The following is a 14559-nucleotide window of genomic DNA, read 5'->3' on the forward strand; positions in this document are numbered from 1 at the left end:
TGACCGTTTGGACCTCTCTCGTTCCCCTTGCGCTTCAGATCTACATCCTTTGCCACTGTCCGACCAATGCGCAGAATGCCACCACTCATGCCTCCCTCGCTGACGCACTGTCCTCACTCTAAAGCTACTCTTGTGCCTTCCTGCTTTCAGCTGGTGAGGAGGAGGTCCCTGAAGCTGCGAGTGTCAGTCCCTCGGAAGAGGAGGACGAGGAGGAGCAAGAGGAAGGCGGCACATCGGGGGAACCCTCATCCGCACCAGGGGATGGCAATGGAGGGGACACGTGTTCCCTGGAGGAGAGCCAGGGGGAAGTGTTGCAGGGGGGTGTAGCTCCTGTGCCCAGTGGCGTCCAGCCATGCGGGAAGGGTCGGCCAGCTCAGCTGCCTTCTCCGCAGAGGGGGGGAAGTGTTGCAGGGGAGTGTAGCTCCTGTGCCCAGTGGCGTCCAGCCACGCGGGAAGGGTCGGGCAGCTCGGCTGCCTTCTCCCCAGAGGGGGAAGTGTTGCAGGGGAGTGTAGCTCCTGTGCCCAGTGGCGTCCAGCCACGCAGGAAGGGTCGGGCAGCTCGGCGGCCTTCTCCCCAGAGGGGGGAAGTGTTGCAGGGGAGTGTAGTTGCTGGGCCCAGTGGCGTGCAGCCACGCGGGAAGGGTCGGCTAGATCGGCGGCCTTCTCCCCAGAGGGAGAGTCCGGCCTCCAGTCCGGAGACGGTCCTCGCCCAGGAGGTGCGCCTCCTTGATCAAATGTCCGCGGACTCGGATCGTCGGCACACCGAGTTCATGGGGGTTGTGGCACGGTTGCCTGAGGCCATTGAGTCCCTGGCTCATAGTGTGTCCGATTTCGGGGCCTCACAGGCCAGGGGTTTCGAACAATTCGGGGCATCACAGGACGCGAGTCGGGCCGAATTCAGGGCAGCACAGGACGCGAGTCGGGACGACTTCAGGGCAGCACAGGCAGCGAGTGGAGAGTTGATCAGTGGTGCCGTACAGTCACTGGCTGGTCTGATGCGGGCACAGACCAGGGCAGTACGGGCACTCACTGCTGCCACACTCGCTGTGTCACGCATGCATCGCCAGGGCACCCGCCGCGCTGCTGCAGCACAGCGGTCTGGCCTTCACCAGATTGCTGCGCTTGCTGCAGTGCCAGCCCGGCCGAGTGCCAGTGTCTCTGGCGACCAGCGAGCGCCTGGCATCAGCCAGCCTGCCCCCATTGCTGCAGCCGCCACTGCCACTCCCCCAGCAAAGCTGCGACGAGCTGCTGGAGAGACTGATGCTGCCCAGCCACAGCTGCAGCAGTCAGCAGCCGGCCCCTCCAGGGCCGGAGCTTGTCTAGGCCGACCCCCAAGGGCATCTGCCATCACGCAATGTGCCCCTCAGGAGCCTTCCCCCAGCCTTGCAACACCCACAGGGCCCAGGTTGAGGTGGAGCAGCAGGTCGGCCAGGGGCCGGGAAAGGCTGGACAAGGACTCGCCCTCTCGGCACACAAAGTAGAGTGTGTTGGCAAATGTTTTTTTATATGGGGGTGGTTGTGCTGTCTATGGGGGGGGGTTCTTTTGGTAAGGCCGAGGATGAAGGCAAATGTTTTTTTATATGGGGGTGCTTGTGCTGTCTATGGGGGGGGTTCTTTTGGTAAGGCCGAGGATGAAGGCAAATGTTTTTTTATATTGGGGTGCTTGTGCTGTCTATGGGGGGGGTTCTTTTGGTAAGGCCGAGGATGAAGGCCATTTGGATGGACAAGTTTTGTTATTCCTCCCCAGGTTGTGGGAGTGAGATATGTTTTTGACTGTTTATTGGGGGTGTTGTGTGTTTTTGGGTTTCATGTGGGAAGGGCCCTGAGTTTGTTCAATAAAGCTTTTTCCTTATTCAGCTTGTCCATGTGTGATGTTTCAAGTTATTGTTGCGTTAACCGGCTGAGGGCTTGCGGAGCGGCTGCATTCATCTCCCTTCAGTGCCACAAGCCATTCCCTGACAGGGGGCCTAGAAGTGTCGTTCAATAAGCCGCCGACGGACGGCCCTTGGACCTTGTGGCTCCCTCCTGGGCTGGCACTCCTCCTCCTCCTCCTCATGGTCCTCCTGCTCGTCCTCCTGAGGTGGTGGTCCAACGTGAGGTGGCAGTGCCTGAGTCCTGCGGATAGCCAGGTTGTGCAGCATGCAGCAAACGATGACGAACTGGGAGACTCTATCCGGCGAATACTGCAGAGATCCGCCGGAGCGATCCAGGCAGCGGAACCGTTGCTTGAGGACGCCAATCGTTTGCTCTATGATGTTCCTTGTGGCTTGATGGCTTTCGTTGTATGCCTCCTCAGCAGGGGTCCTGGGCGCGCGGAGCGGGGTCATGAGCCATGTACACAAAGGATAGCCTTTGTCCCCGATAAGCCATCCTCTTGGGGGAGGCTGTGCCTGGAACATGTCAGCCACAGTAGTCTGGCGCAGGATAAATGCATCGTGGCTGCTGCCTGGAAAGCGGGCATTGACAGCTAGGATGCACTGCCTGTGGTCACACACCAGCTGTACATTGAGGGAATGGTAGCCCTTCCGGTTGCGGTAATCCTCGGCATTGTCGATAGGTGCCCGCAAAGCCACATGCGTGCAGTCAATGGCGCCCTGCACCATGGGGAAGTCGGCGATCCTCGCAAATCCGACTGCACGCTGCTCCTGCCTCTCTAGGGTCATGGGGAAGGAGATGAATTGGTGTCTCCTTGTGAAAAGGGCATCGGTCACCTGCCGGATGCAGCGATGCACGGCGAACTGGGAGATGTTAGCTATGTCCCCAGCAGCGGCTTGGAAGGAGCCGCTTGCATAAAAGTTCAGAGCCACCGTGACCTTCACTTCCACCGACAGAGATGTCCTGGACATCAGCTGTGGACGCAGATCTCTGTGAAGCAGCTGGCAGATCTCTGCAACCACCTCCCTTCTGAAGCGCAGCCTCTTAACACACTGCGCGGCAGTCATGGTGAGATAGGACACCTGCTGGCGGTATTCCCTGAGTGGGTAAGGCCTACATTGCCGACGCCTGATGGCCCCTCTGCGTCTAGGCATGGCTGCCCCTCTCACACAGCGTCTGCGAGCCCTTCGCACATAATGCTGGAACTGAGGGTTGGAACCCCATGCAGCCCCCATAATATACTTGCAAACAGTGAAATCACAATGAGTCAAATTTCCAAGCTCTGGCCAGAAGCCAAAAATACCTCTCCTATGTTGGCCCAAATCAGTAAGGTCTCTTCCTTGGTCTCTGTCCAGAAATCCGTTGCACTAAAGTCATTGCAGCAAAATGGCTGGCCTTTATAGTTCAGTCTAAGTGCCCTTTAATTAGCGCTCCCCGAGGCCCGCAGGGCCTCTGCTGCGTTCCACTTCACAGTTCTTAACAGCGCCACGCCCACATTGGGCGGGCGCCACTTAAGTTCCGGTTTGGGGCGCACAAACGGCGTTGCACGACGAAATGACGTCATAAGTTGCGCGCGCAGCTGAGCGCGCGCAAACACTTTGCGCCAGCGCTAAGTGTCTACTGAAGTTGGGCGTAGGCGCAGATCATTCTGCGCCCGGCCGCTAAGTGCCTAGCGCTCGAGATCTACTCCTCTTATGGCGTTAACGGCTGGCGAACGCAACTGAATTTCTAGGCCTGTGTCCCTGAGCCCCCAAGTCTCTTTGGACCTCCACTGTTTTTAGATTTTCACCATTTAGAAAATACCCTGTTCTATCCATTTTTGGTCTAAAGTGGATGATCTCACATTTGCCTACATTGAAATCCATTTGCCACAGTTTTGCCCATTCAATTAATCTGCCGATTTTATGCTTCCATCTGCACTGACTACAACACCATCTATCTTTGTGTCATCGGCAAATTTGGATATATGACTTTCTATGCCATCATCTAAGTCGTTAATAAATACAGTGAATAGTTGAGGCCCCAACACAGACCCATGCAGGACACCACAAGTCACGGAGGTCACAGACCATCATCAAAGACCCTACCCACCCCAGCCACAGTCTGTTCGCCCCCCTGCCATCTGGGAGACGCTACAGATGCATTCGCACCCGAACGACCAGATTTAGGAACAGCTTCTTTCCCAGGGCTGTCATCCTACTGAACTCCACAAATAAACTCTAAAGCCTGCACATCTGCCAATGCACTTTATTATGGTTATGTTTATGTTAATGTATTACAAGCCAAATGAATGTTGAATGTTTAAATGTCTTAATCTAAATGTACACTCTCGGGAGCCGCAAGCCTACATTTCATTGTACTGCACTTGTGCACTAACAATGACAATAAAGTTGATTATTATTATTATTATTATCCTACCAATTTGAGTACCTGCCCATTATCCCTACTGCCTGCCTCCTGCCGCTCAGCCAATTTCCTAACCAGTTCAATAATTTGCCCTCAATTCCATAGGCTTCTACCTTAGATAACAGTCTCTTATGTGGGACTTTATCAAATGCCTTCTGGAAGTCCATATAAATAACATTGATAGACATTCCCCTGTCCACTACTTTAGTCACCTCCTCAAAAAATTCAATCAGGTTTGTCAGACATGACCTGCTTTTCACAAATCCATGCTGGCTCTCTCTGATCAACTGAAAATGTTTGAAGTGTTCAATCACCCTATCCTTAATTATAGACTCTAGCAACTTCCTGACAACAGATGTTAGGTTGGCTGGTCTATAATTCCCTGGTTTCCCTCTCTCACCATTTTTAAATAGCGGAGTGACATGTGCAATTTTCCAATCTAAAGGAACGTTTCCTGAATCGAGAGAACTTTGGAAGATTATAGTTAGGGCATCTGCAATGTGCTCACCGACTTCCTTTAAAACCCTGGGATGGAAACCATCCGGTCCTGGGAATTTGTCACTCTTTAGTGCCATTATTTTCTTCATTACTGTTAACTTACTTACATTAATTTTATTGAGTCCCTATCCCTGATTTACTTTCTTTGGGATTTCCAACATGTTATGTTCCAACATCCTCTGCCTCTACTGTAAATACTGACGCAAAGTAATTATTCAACATGTCCGCCATTTCCTTATTATTATTGATAATATCACTGCTTTCAGTTTGTAAGGGGCCAACATTGCTCCTGACAACTCTCTTTTTCCTAATATAATTGTAAAAAAATTTGTGTTGATTTTGCTATCCCTCACAAGTTTCTTTTCATACTCCCTTTTGTAGCTCTTACTGTCTGTTTTGTGACCCTTTGCTGTTCTTTGTATCTTTCTCATTTGTCAGAATCTGTGCTATTTTTTGCATTTTTGTATGCTTTTTCTTTTAGTTTTATGCTCTCCCTCACCTCTTTAGTCGTCCTTGGCTGTTTTTTTTGGCAAATAGATCTCTTGCCCCTCAGGGGTATAAACTGGTTCTGTATCACCTTCATTTCATTTTTGAACATCTCCCACTGATCTTCTGTTGTTTTACCCTTTAACAGATTTGTTCAGTTTACTGTGGACAGCCGCTGTATCATCCCATTGAAGTCGGTCTTACCCAAATCTCGAACCTTAGCAGCTGTTTTGCATTTCTCCCTTTCAAACGCTACGGGCTGGATTTTAATGAAGGAGGTGGGTTGACAGTGGGCACACTGCTCGGCATCTTCCAGACCCGCTCCCGGGTGCCGCCGCCCCGCAGATCAGATTTTAGGTTGATTGGCCTCGTTACGGCCGACTTGCGGGTCCCTCCAGGCAATTGTCAGATTCTCGCCTCTGATGACACGTTGTTTCAGTATAGATTTAAAGGGGTCATGTCCCCTTTGCAGAAGCATTAGCTTTTTCCAGTTAAAAGTGTTGGCTGCTGCAGGAACAGCAGCCCCGAAAACAAAGGTTGCGGCCAGTTTCAATGAGGGCCCCCTCCATGCTCTTGTGAAGGGAGTTAGAGGACGTGAGAAGGTCCTCTTTGTTGTGTATGTAACCGTTTACCTTTAAGGGAACTATAGAATGTGACCGTTCGCCTTTAAGAGCACTACTTCAGGGTGGCACTATTTATTGGCTCATGTATACTGTAATACCGATAGTGACCACACCAGTATATAAGGGTTGTGATACGTTAACTAGGGCAGAAATCGCACAGACCTCTGAATAGTAAAGACCTGTTTTGTTTGTACTTCTAAAGTCTCTGAAGTTATTTACTGCACAACCTACAGACTTTACAGTGGCGACGAGTCCGATCGTACCCTGCGGCAAGACTAACCAGTAGCAGAGAGCTTCAAAAAGAAAACACGAGGCTCCGTCTACTAAAAGTATAGTACTTACTGGAAGCTGGAAGATTAACAGCAAAGCTGCGGCAGCAACAGGCACAGATTACCCTGCTACCACATCTTGAGCGAGCCAATCAGCCTAAAACAAGGCGGCCGAAGAGACTGTGAGTAGTTAAAACAAATAAAAAAAAATTTAAAAAACGGGGTAGAAGTATTTGGAGGAGAAGGGCAAAGCATTCGGGTCCAACGGCGTCGGGTGACAGCCGGACCGCGGGCAATGTGAGAAGCCGTGCAGCAACCGCTGCCACGAAGCGCTGAGCCTGCGAGTAGGCGCGGGAGTGTCAGAGCCGAGAGCCGCGCGAGCGGGGGAGCCAGAGCCGAGCGGGAGGCGTTGCAAGCCAGCGATCGCATCTCCAGATAAGGGCCGAGAGCCGCGAGAGCGATCGGATCTACAGATAAGGGCCGGCAGCCGCTTCGCGATCCAGCGATCGCATTATAGATAAGGACCGCACTCGGGCTGACAGACGGCGTCGGGGGACCGGGTGAAGACCGCCAAGCGCGGGAAAACCGCCATTGAAGTGGGCGGGGAGAGCGAGAAGCGCGGGAAAGCCGCCATTTTTCGGGGAAAACCGCTGAAGAAGGAAGAAGCGGGAAACCGCCATCTTGGAAATTATTAAGAATTTCAGAAAAGTAATAAGATTTTTCAGAAAGGCTGGTGTGTTCTCAAGAAGAGAGAAGAAAATTAATAATAAGTAAAGTAATACTTGTACTGTTCTCAAAAAGAGAAGAAGATGCCTAAGCGAGGAAATATTAATGACTTTAATGCAGAAATAGAAGACTGGGCCACGCATGTGGAACGCATAGAAATATATTGCGTAGCCAACGAAATTGAGGATGACAACAAGGCAATAACTTTGTTAAATTCGATGGGAGCAAAAACATACGGGCTTTTGAAACATCTAATAGCACCAGTTAAACCAGTGGACCAGACCTTCGAAGAGATCGTAACAGTGTTGAAGGATCACTTGAACCCCACACCGTTGATGCTGGCTGAACGATTTAAATTTTACGCCAGAACCCAGAGGCAAGATGAAAGCAATGCGGAATACTTAGTCGAACTGCGTAAGCTAGCGAAATACTGCCAGTTTGGAGGGAATTTGACAGAGGCGCTGCGGGACAAGTTCGTATGCGGCTTGGCCAAAGAAGGAACGCAGAAGCGACTTCTGGAAGAAAACGACCTCACACTGGACAGGGCTGTCCTCATAGCTTCATCGCACGAAGCCGCAGCGAAAGGGACGGCGGAAATGCAGCTAAAGGCAGCGGCACTCGGGGTGGACCAAATTACAACAAGCACTCCCAAATGCTACCGTTGTGGAAAGACAACGCACGACCAGAATCAGTGCTGGTTTAAGAACCAAGAGTGCAGGAAATGTGGCAAACTGGGTCACATCGCGAAGGTATGCAGGTCCGGAAAGAAGACCAACAAGCAAAGGAAGCCACCACCACAAGGAAAGTACAACAAGGTGCATCAGGTGGCTGAAAAGAGTTCAGACGAACAAAATTCAGACTCAGACCCAAACAGCCAGGAGCTGGATAGTCTGAGAATCCACCATGTGGGTAAAGTAACTGATCTACAGTTGATCTGGGTCACACTAAAAATAGCGGGAGTCCAAGTACGAATGGAGCTGGACACGGGATCAGCTGTATCCGTCATCAACCAAAAGGACTATCACCGGCTATTCTCTCACATACCCTTAAGAAATACCAAATTCGTATTACAGACATACACGGGGCATCATGTATACCCCCTGGGAAAAATACGAGTCAAGGTGAGAGATAGGGGTAAAGAACACCCACGAATGTATCTGTACGTACTACCTGAGGGAGGACCACCACTTCTGGGACGGGAGTGGATCAAGAAAATAGACATGGAATGGCACTACCGACAAGCAATGACGAGTGAGGACTCGGTGCAGACAAGCAGCTCAGACTCCGAGCCGGAAGACGATAAGTCCAGCTTATGTATGAAAAACAAGATTAACATGAACTCACGGACTAAGGTTGGGAAATCGATGGCGTGCATAAAGACAGAGAATTCTGAGTCTGTTCAAGCTACAGACAGATGCATTACGGAGGAACACCGGGCTAGAACTCAACGTTATGTCAAAGTACAACGACAATTAGAACAGTTGAGTGCCCGTCTCCTACAAGAGATGGAAAAGGTGAAAAAGTTCTGGGACACCGAATGGGAGTCCCTGGAAAGACAACAGAGACAGCTCGCTCAAGCAGAGAGCGACCATAGAGCCATCGTGGCCAAGTACCAATCACATCTCCCTGAGGCTGTTCAGGAACTAGAATATACACAGAACGATCCAAAGGAAGAGGAATCTTCAGGAAGTCAGGATGGTATTCCAGTTCACCTCTACGACTTGTTGCAAGCAGAGTGTAACGAGTTGAAAGAACAGTATGAACAGGCTCGGACTACAATCCTGGAAGGGGTTAACTTGGCAACTTCCGAAAAGCTCGTGTTAGTGAAAGAACATGAACGACTAAAGGTTGACCATAAGCAAGAATTACAAAGTCTGCAGGAAATGTTTGATGAGCTTCAGGCCAAGGCTGACTCATCGTTAGGGATTCAATCCATAGGAAAAAAATTAGTGGTGGAAGACATACCAGAACAGGGAATACAGGATGTCCAAGAACTCGTTAAATTATTAAAGGAAACACAAAATAAATATGAAGCGGCAATGGCCGAGGTCCAACGACTTGAAGAACAGATGCAACTGGAAATCTTTTCAGTGGAAGAAAAGGGAACTGTAAGAAACACAGAGACCGTAAGAATGGGCCATGAACATGAGCTTAAATCGTCAGAGGAGAAGGGTTTGGAGCTCTCAAAAGTTATTGAAATAGCCGAGGTTGCAACACAGACTGAGAAGATGGCAGCAGAGCAACCCTTAGATACCAAAAGTACGCTGACTCATGTCAAGGTTGAACAACAGAACGCTGAAACAACTGCTCCGGTAGAGGGATTGAATAGTCCGATCAATCAATCTCCAAAGGAAGTTGAAGTATTAAAATCACAAATGAGGTCATTAGTAAACAACTTGCTGAAAGCCCAGAAAAAGTTAGAGGAAGCGGAACACGTGAAGAAGTCTTTTCAGGAAAGATGTCTGGATTTGGAACAAAAGCTGGCGGACGTCCAGCTGGGTAGGGAGGACATAGAAGACCCTCTCGCTGGCCTAGCTCAGGACGACTCCGAATATTACTATGTCCTGTCCTGCCCAACTTGTAACTTCGACTCCCACCATACAGAAATCATGGAGGAGCACCGAAAGTCTACGGAACATCGGGAGAAGGTGGCTCTACTACGGAAAAAGGAGGAAGAGAAGGAGGAACTGCGCATGCAGCTGGCAGCTGACAGTGGAGCCCAGAGAGTCTCCAAGAAGCAGAAAAGGAAAAGTCGAAACAGAAGATGACCCATCTGAACCATGATTACCTCTACCAGATCACACACGTGGTCCCTCCGAACGGAGCCAATCCAGTTCGGAAGTTCAAACTGTTAAACCCATGGAAGGACTATTGAATGAGTCACTCCAGCAATGTGAACCGACTACACCACAGAGACTGAATCTATGAACTGTTTTCCACAGAGACTGAATCTGTGATCTGTTTTGACATGAAGTTATATATGTTATTATGTTATGTTAAACATGAAGTTATATGACGTTGACTCCATCGAGAGTATATCTGCAACCTGTTTATATAAAATTGAAGATTGTATGTTTAACGGGATTCTGTAAGTAATAAGCTAGGAAGGGAGGAGTGTTGTGTATGTAACCGTTTACCTTTAAGGGAACTATAGAATGTGACCGTTCGCCTTTAAGAGCACTACTTCAGGGTGGCACTATTTATTGGCTCATGTATACTGTAATACCGATAGTGACCACACCAGTATATAAGGGTTGTGATACGTTAACTAGGGCAGAAATCGCACAGACCTCTGAATAGTAAAGACCTGTTTTGTTTGTACTTCTAAAGTCTCTGAAGTTATTTACTGCACAACCTACAGACTTTACACTCTTCCCTTTAAATGGAAGTAGGAGGCCTCTTCAGCAAACCAAGGCAGCTTGGCTGCAAATTGCTGAGGAGGTGAGCTCGAGGTCTGTGTGCAGACGGTCATGGGTTCAGTGTCGAAAAAGTTTTAAAGATCTGCTGAGATCACCTAAAGTGTGGCCTCTATGTTCTGGGAAATGGAAGTTCAAGAGTGAGGGCTCAGTGAGAGTTATATTTAGAATTTTGGTGACACTGAGCACAAACCACCGTTTATTGGACAGATGCTGCCTGGGGCTTTGAGAATGTCGGTCTTATATTCATCTCCATGTGTCAGCCACCTGTGGTTGAAGCGTAATCTTACACGAATCTGGCATGGATGAGTGCATCCCTTGCCTGACAGCCAGCAATGTGGTCGCGTGCTGTTGGATTGGCCACATCTGGCCCCGCAAGGCTTCGCTCCCTGTCCTCCTCCTCATTCTCCTCCTCATTCTCCTCTTCATCCTCTTCCTTGTCCTCTTCCTCTTCTTCCGAGGAGACTGTGTTCTGAGCCACTTGTCGAATCTCTTCGCCGGGAGCAAGCGGAAACCAAGCGCAGGCAGCACAAGGAGCGCACGTCAACCCAAGCACCCCACCCACCCGCCCCTTCAACTACCGTCTGCCCCACCTGTGACAGAGACTGTAGGTCCCGCATTGGACTCATCAGTCACCTGAGAACTCATTTTTAATGCGGAAGCAAGTCATCCTCGGTTCCGAGGGACTGCCTAAGAGCAGGGCACAGCAGACCACAATGATTCTGGACACCCTGGTTGGTGCATACAGCAGGGCTCCACCAGATCTGTTGAGGTATCGGAAGCGCATTTTGACCAAGCCGATGATTTGCTCGATGATGCTTCTGGCTGACATTCTAGTGCTCCTCAGTTTCGTTCGATGGTCTCCTCATCGGTGCCATAAGCCGCTTTTTCAGGGGTTAGCCCTTGTCGCCAAGAAGCCATCCGGAAAGTTGATTTGGCGGATGGAAGAGCTGAGGCACAGTAGACTGCCGCAGGATGAAGGAGCCATGGCAACTGCCAGGGTACTTAGCACAAACATGCATGATTATCTTCCTGTGGGTACACCCCAGATGGACATTCAGGGAGTGGAATCTCTTGCAGTTGACAAATATTGCTGGGTTGTGATAGGGGGCCCTAATGGCCACATGTGTGCAATTTATGATGCCCTGCACCATTGGCAAGCCTGCCATATTTACAAAGACAACATCACGCGCGGTCACACTTGGGCCATCCGTGGAGAAGTGGATGTAATTGTGCGCCTTTGCAAAGAGGGCATCGGTGACTTGCATGATGCAGGTGTGTGAGGCTGACTGGGAGATGCCGCTGATGTTGGCAGCTGATCCCTGGAAGGAGCCCGAAGCAAAGAAGTTGAGTGCGGTGGTGACTTTGACAGCCACTGGTAAGGAGTGTCCACATGCTCCTCGAAGCTCCAGGTGTTGGTGCAGCATTGTGCAGATGTCAGCGACTATGTCTCTCGAAAGTCTAAACCTCCTTTGGCACTGCTGCTCAGTCATGCTGAGGAAGCTGATCCTCTGCCTGTAAACCCTGTGTTGGGGGTATCTCCTGCGGTGAGGTGCAGCCATGCGCTGAAGCCCTCTGCCCTGTGCAGCATCAGCTGGGTGAGGAGGAGCTTGGCGCTCCTGGTGCTGGTGCTGCTGTCATGGCTGGTTGTGAAGCTGCCGCGGCTGCTCTTCCTCCGAATCTGACGAGCAGGATGAGACGATGTAAATGTTTCCCATTCTGTAGCTATAGATTTCAGTTGAAGCAAGAAGCTTGCAAGCGCACACTAGAAGTGGCCTGAAATTATTCCAATCAGGTCACACAGCAGATGGGTGTCAGCTTCAACAGTCACAAGGTCAGTAGATTTGCAAAATCTTATCCCAAACCTCCAACAACAAAGTTGTTGCATTTGAATGTCAGCCATGTTACAGGAGCGCTTTTAAACTGCTGCACCAATGACTACAGATCATGTCCTCGAGAAACTCGTCTCCTTGCAGCAGGCGTGTTCCTGACAAGACGGGAAACAGGAGCAAGAGGCACGAAAATCAGAAACTACTATAAAAATAGTAACTGCCTTAACTACCTGTCTCACCGTTTCCTGTCGGATCAGTTCGGGAGCGGCTGAACAGACACTCACGAAAATCGCGTGGGAGCGGGAGGGAGGCGGGGTTGCAGTCAGGCAGCATTTTTTTCCAATTTTCACTGCCGACCCTCCTCCAAACCCGTCTCCTCAGGGCTATTAAAATTGAACCCTACGTTGCACTCGATCATGTTATGATCACTATTAGATAAATGTTCACGCACAGTTAGGCTGTTAACTAAATCTGGCTCATTATTCATTACTAAATCTAATATGGCTTGCCCCCTTGTTGTCTCTAGGACATATTGTTGTAGAAAACTACCCCGGAAACACTCAAGAAATTCACTACCTTTCTGACAGGTGCTGGTCTGCTTTTCCCAATCTATATGAAAGTTAAAATCCCCCATTAAAACCACTCTGCCTTTACTACATGCTTGTCTAATATCTGCATTTATACAATCTAGCACTTCAGAGCTGCGACCAGGGGGCCTGTACACAACTCCCACTACAGTCTTAAATCCTTTCCTATTTTTTAAATTCTATCCATAAAGTCTCCACTGCCTGCTTACCTCTCGTTATATCCTCTCTTATCATTGAAGTGATTTCATCCTTAATCACTAAGGCTACTCCTTCCCCTCTGCCATTTTCCCTGTCTTTCTTGTCGACCTTATAACCTGGTATTTTTAGTTCCCAGTCCTGACCATCTTACAGCCATGTCTCAGTGATGGCCACCATGTCATACCCTCCAATTTGAATTTGTGCCTGCAGTTCATTCAATTTACTCCTTGTACTCCCTGCGTTTGTATAAAGAATGTTTATTTGGACCACACACCCTCGCCTGTCCATCAGCTCTAATGTTTTACTCACTTGTTTCTTATTTCTCTCTCCTGGTTTGCTACATCTAAACTAAACTCCTGAACTACATCTTTTACTTTTCTCTTTACCTTTAGTACCTAGAGCACAACTTCTGACTGTTACTCGACTCTCTTCCCTTTCATTTGTTTTTGAACTACTATTTGTACTACAATTTCCCCCTGAACCCTCCCCTCCATTTACTAGTTTAAAGTCCTTGTGACCGCCCTATTTATCCTTTCCACTAGGACCCTGGTCCCAGATAGGTTCAGGTGGAGCCTGTCCCAATGGTACAGTTCCTTCCTGCCCCAATACTGGTGCCAGTGCCCCATGAAGTGGAACTCCTCTTTCCCACACCACTCCTTTAGCCACATGTTCACTGCCCCAATCAGCTTATCTCTACGCCAAGTCGCACGTGGCTCAGGTAATAATCCAGAGATTATAACCCTTGAGGTCCTGTTCTTTAATTTAGCTCCTAGTTCCTGGTATTCCCCAAAGGACCTCTTGCCTACTCTCCCCTAGGTTGTTGGTCACAACATGGACCACAATGACTGGATCCTCCCCCTCCCTCTCCAATATCCTTTCAAGCTGGTTCAAGATGTCCCTCACCTGGCACCAGGTAGGCAACATACCATGTGGGCCTCTCGATCTTGCTTACAAAGGATGCTATCTGTCCCCCTAATTACAGAATCGCCTACAACTACCAAATTACGCTTCCTCTCCTCCTCCTCCTCCCCCTTAGGACAGCCTCCTGCTCCAAAGTGCCATCGTTCACATTCTGGCTGTCCTTCCGACAGTCTTTATCTTATCCTCACAGGTAGCAAGTACATTGTAGCTGTTGGATAGGATCAGTTTCTGTGGATCCTCGTTCTCTTTCTTACCTGGGTTCCCCTTACTCTGCACAGTATCGGTCACACCAACCCCATTCTGATCCTGCACCTCTCTACGAGGTGTGACCGAAGTCTGGATCAAACTGTCCAGATACACCTCCCCCTCCCTTATGTGTTGGAGTGTCTGCAACTCGCACTCCAGCTCAATGACTCTGAGCCAGAGAGATTCAAGACGGAGACACCTCCTGCAGACGTGTTCGCTTGGGACAGTCTCGCCGTCCAAAGAATCCCACATACTGCAGTCCAGACACAGAACCTGCTCTGCCATATCTTAGTCTATCCTTATTTTATTTATTTAATTCGTTAAATTCCTTATTCAATGACTATTTATAGTTATATTAATTAGTTTATCTCGTTCTGTGTTTCATATAATAAAGTATGTTATAGTTTCCCGCTCTTAGTCTAAACCACTGTCCTAGCTTAGAGAAAAACACATTAATACTCACCCACCAATCACCA

The sequence above is a fragment of the Somniosus microcephalus genome, chromosome 1 (genome assembly GCF_052327205.1).
Source record: "Somniosus microcephalus isolate GS21.2 chromosome 1, FLI_Smic_1.0, whole genome shotgun sequence".
NCBI classification, from domain to species: Eukaryota; Metazoa; Chordata; class Chondrichthyes; order Squaliformes; family Somniosidae; genus Somniosus; species Somniosus microcephalus.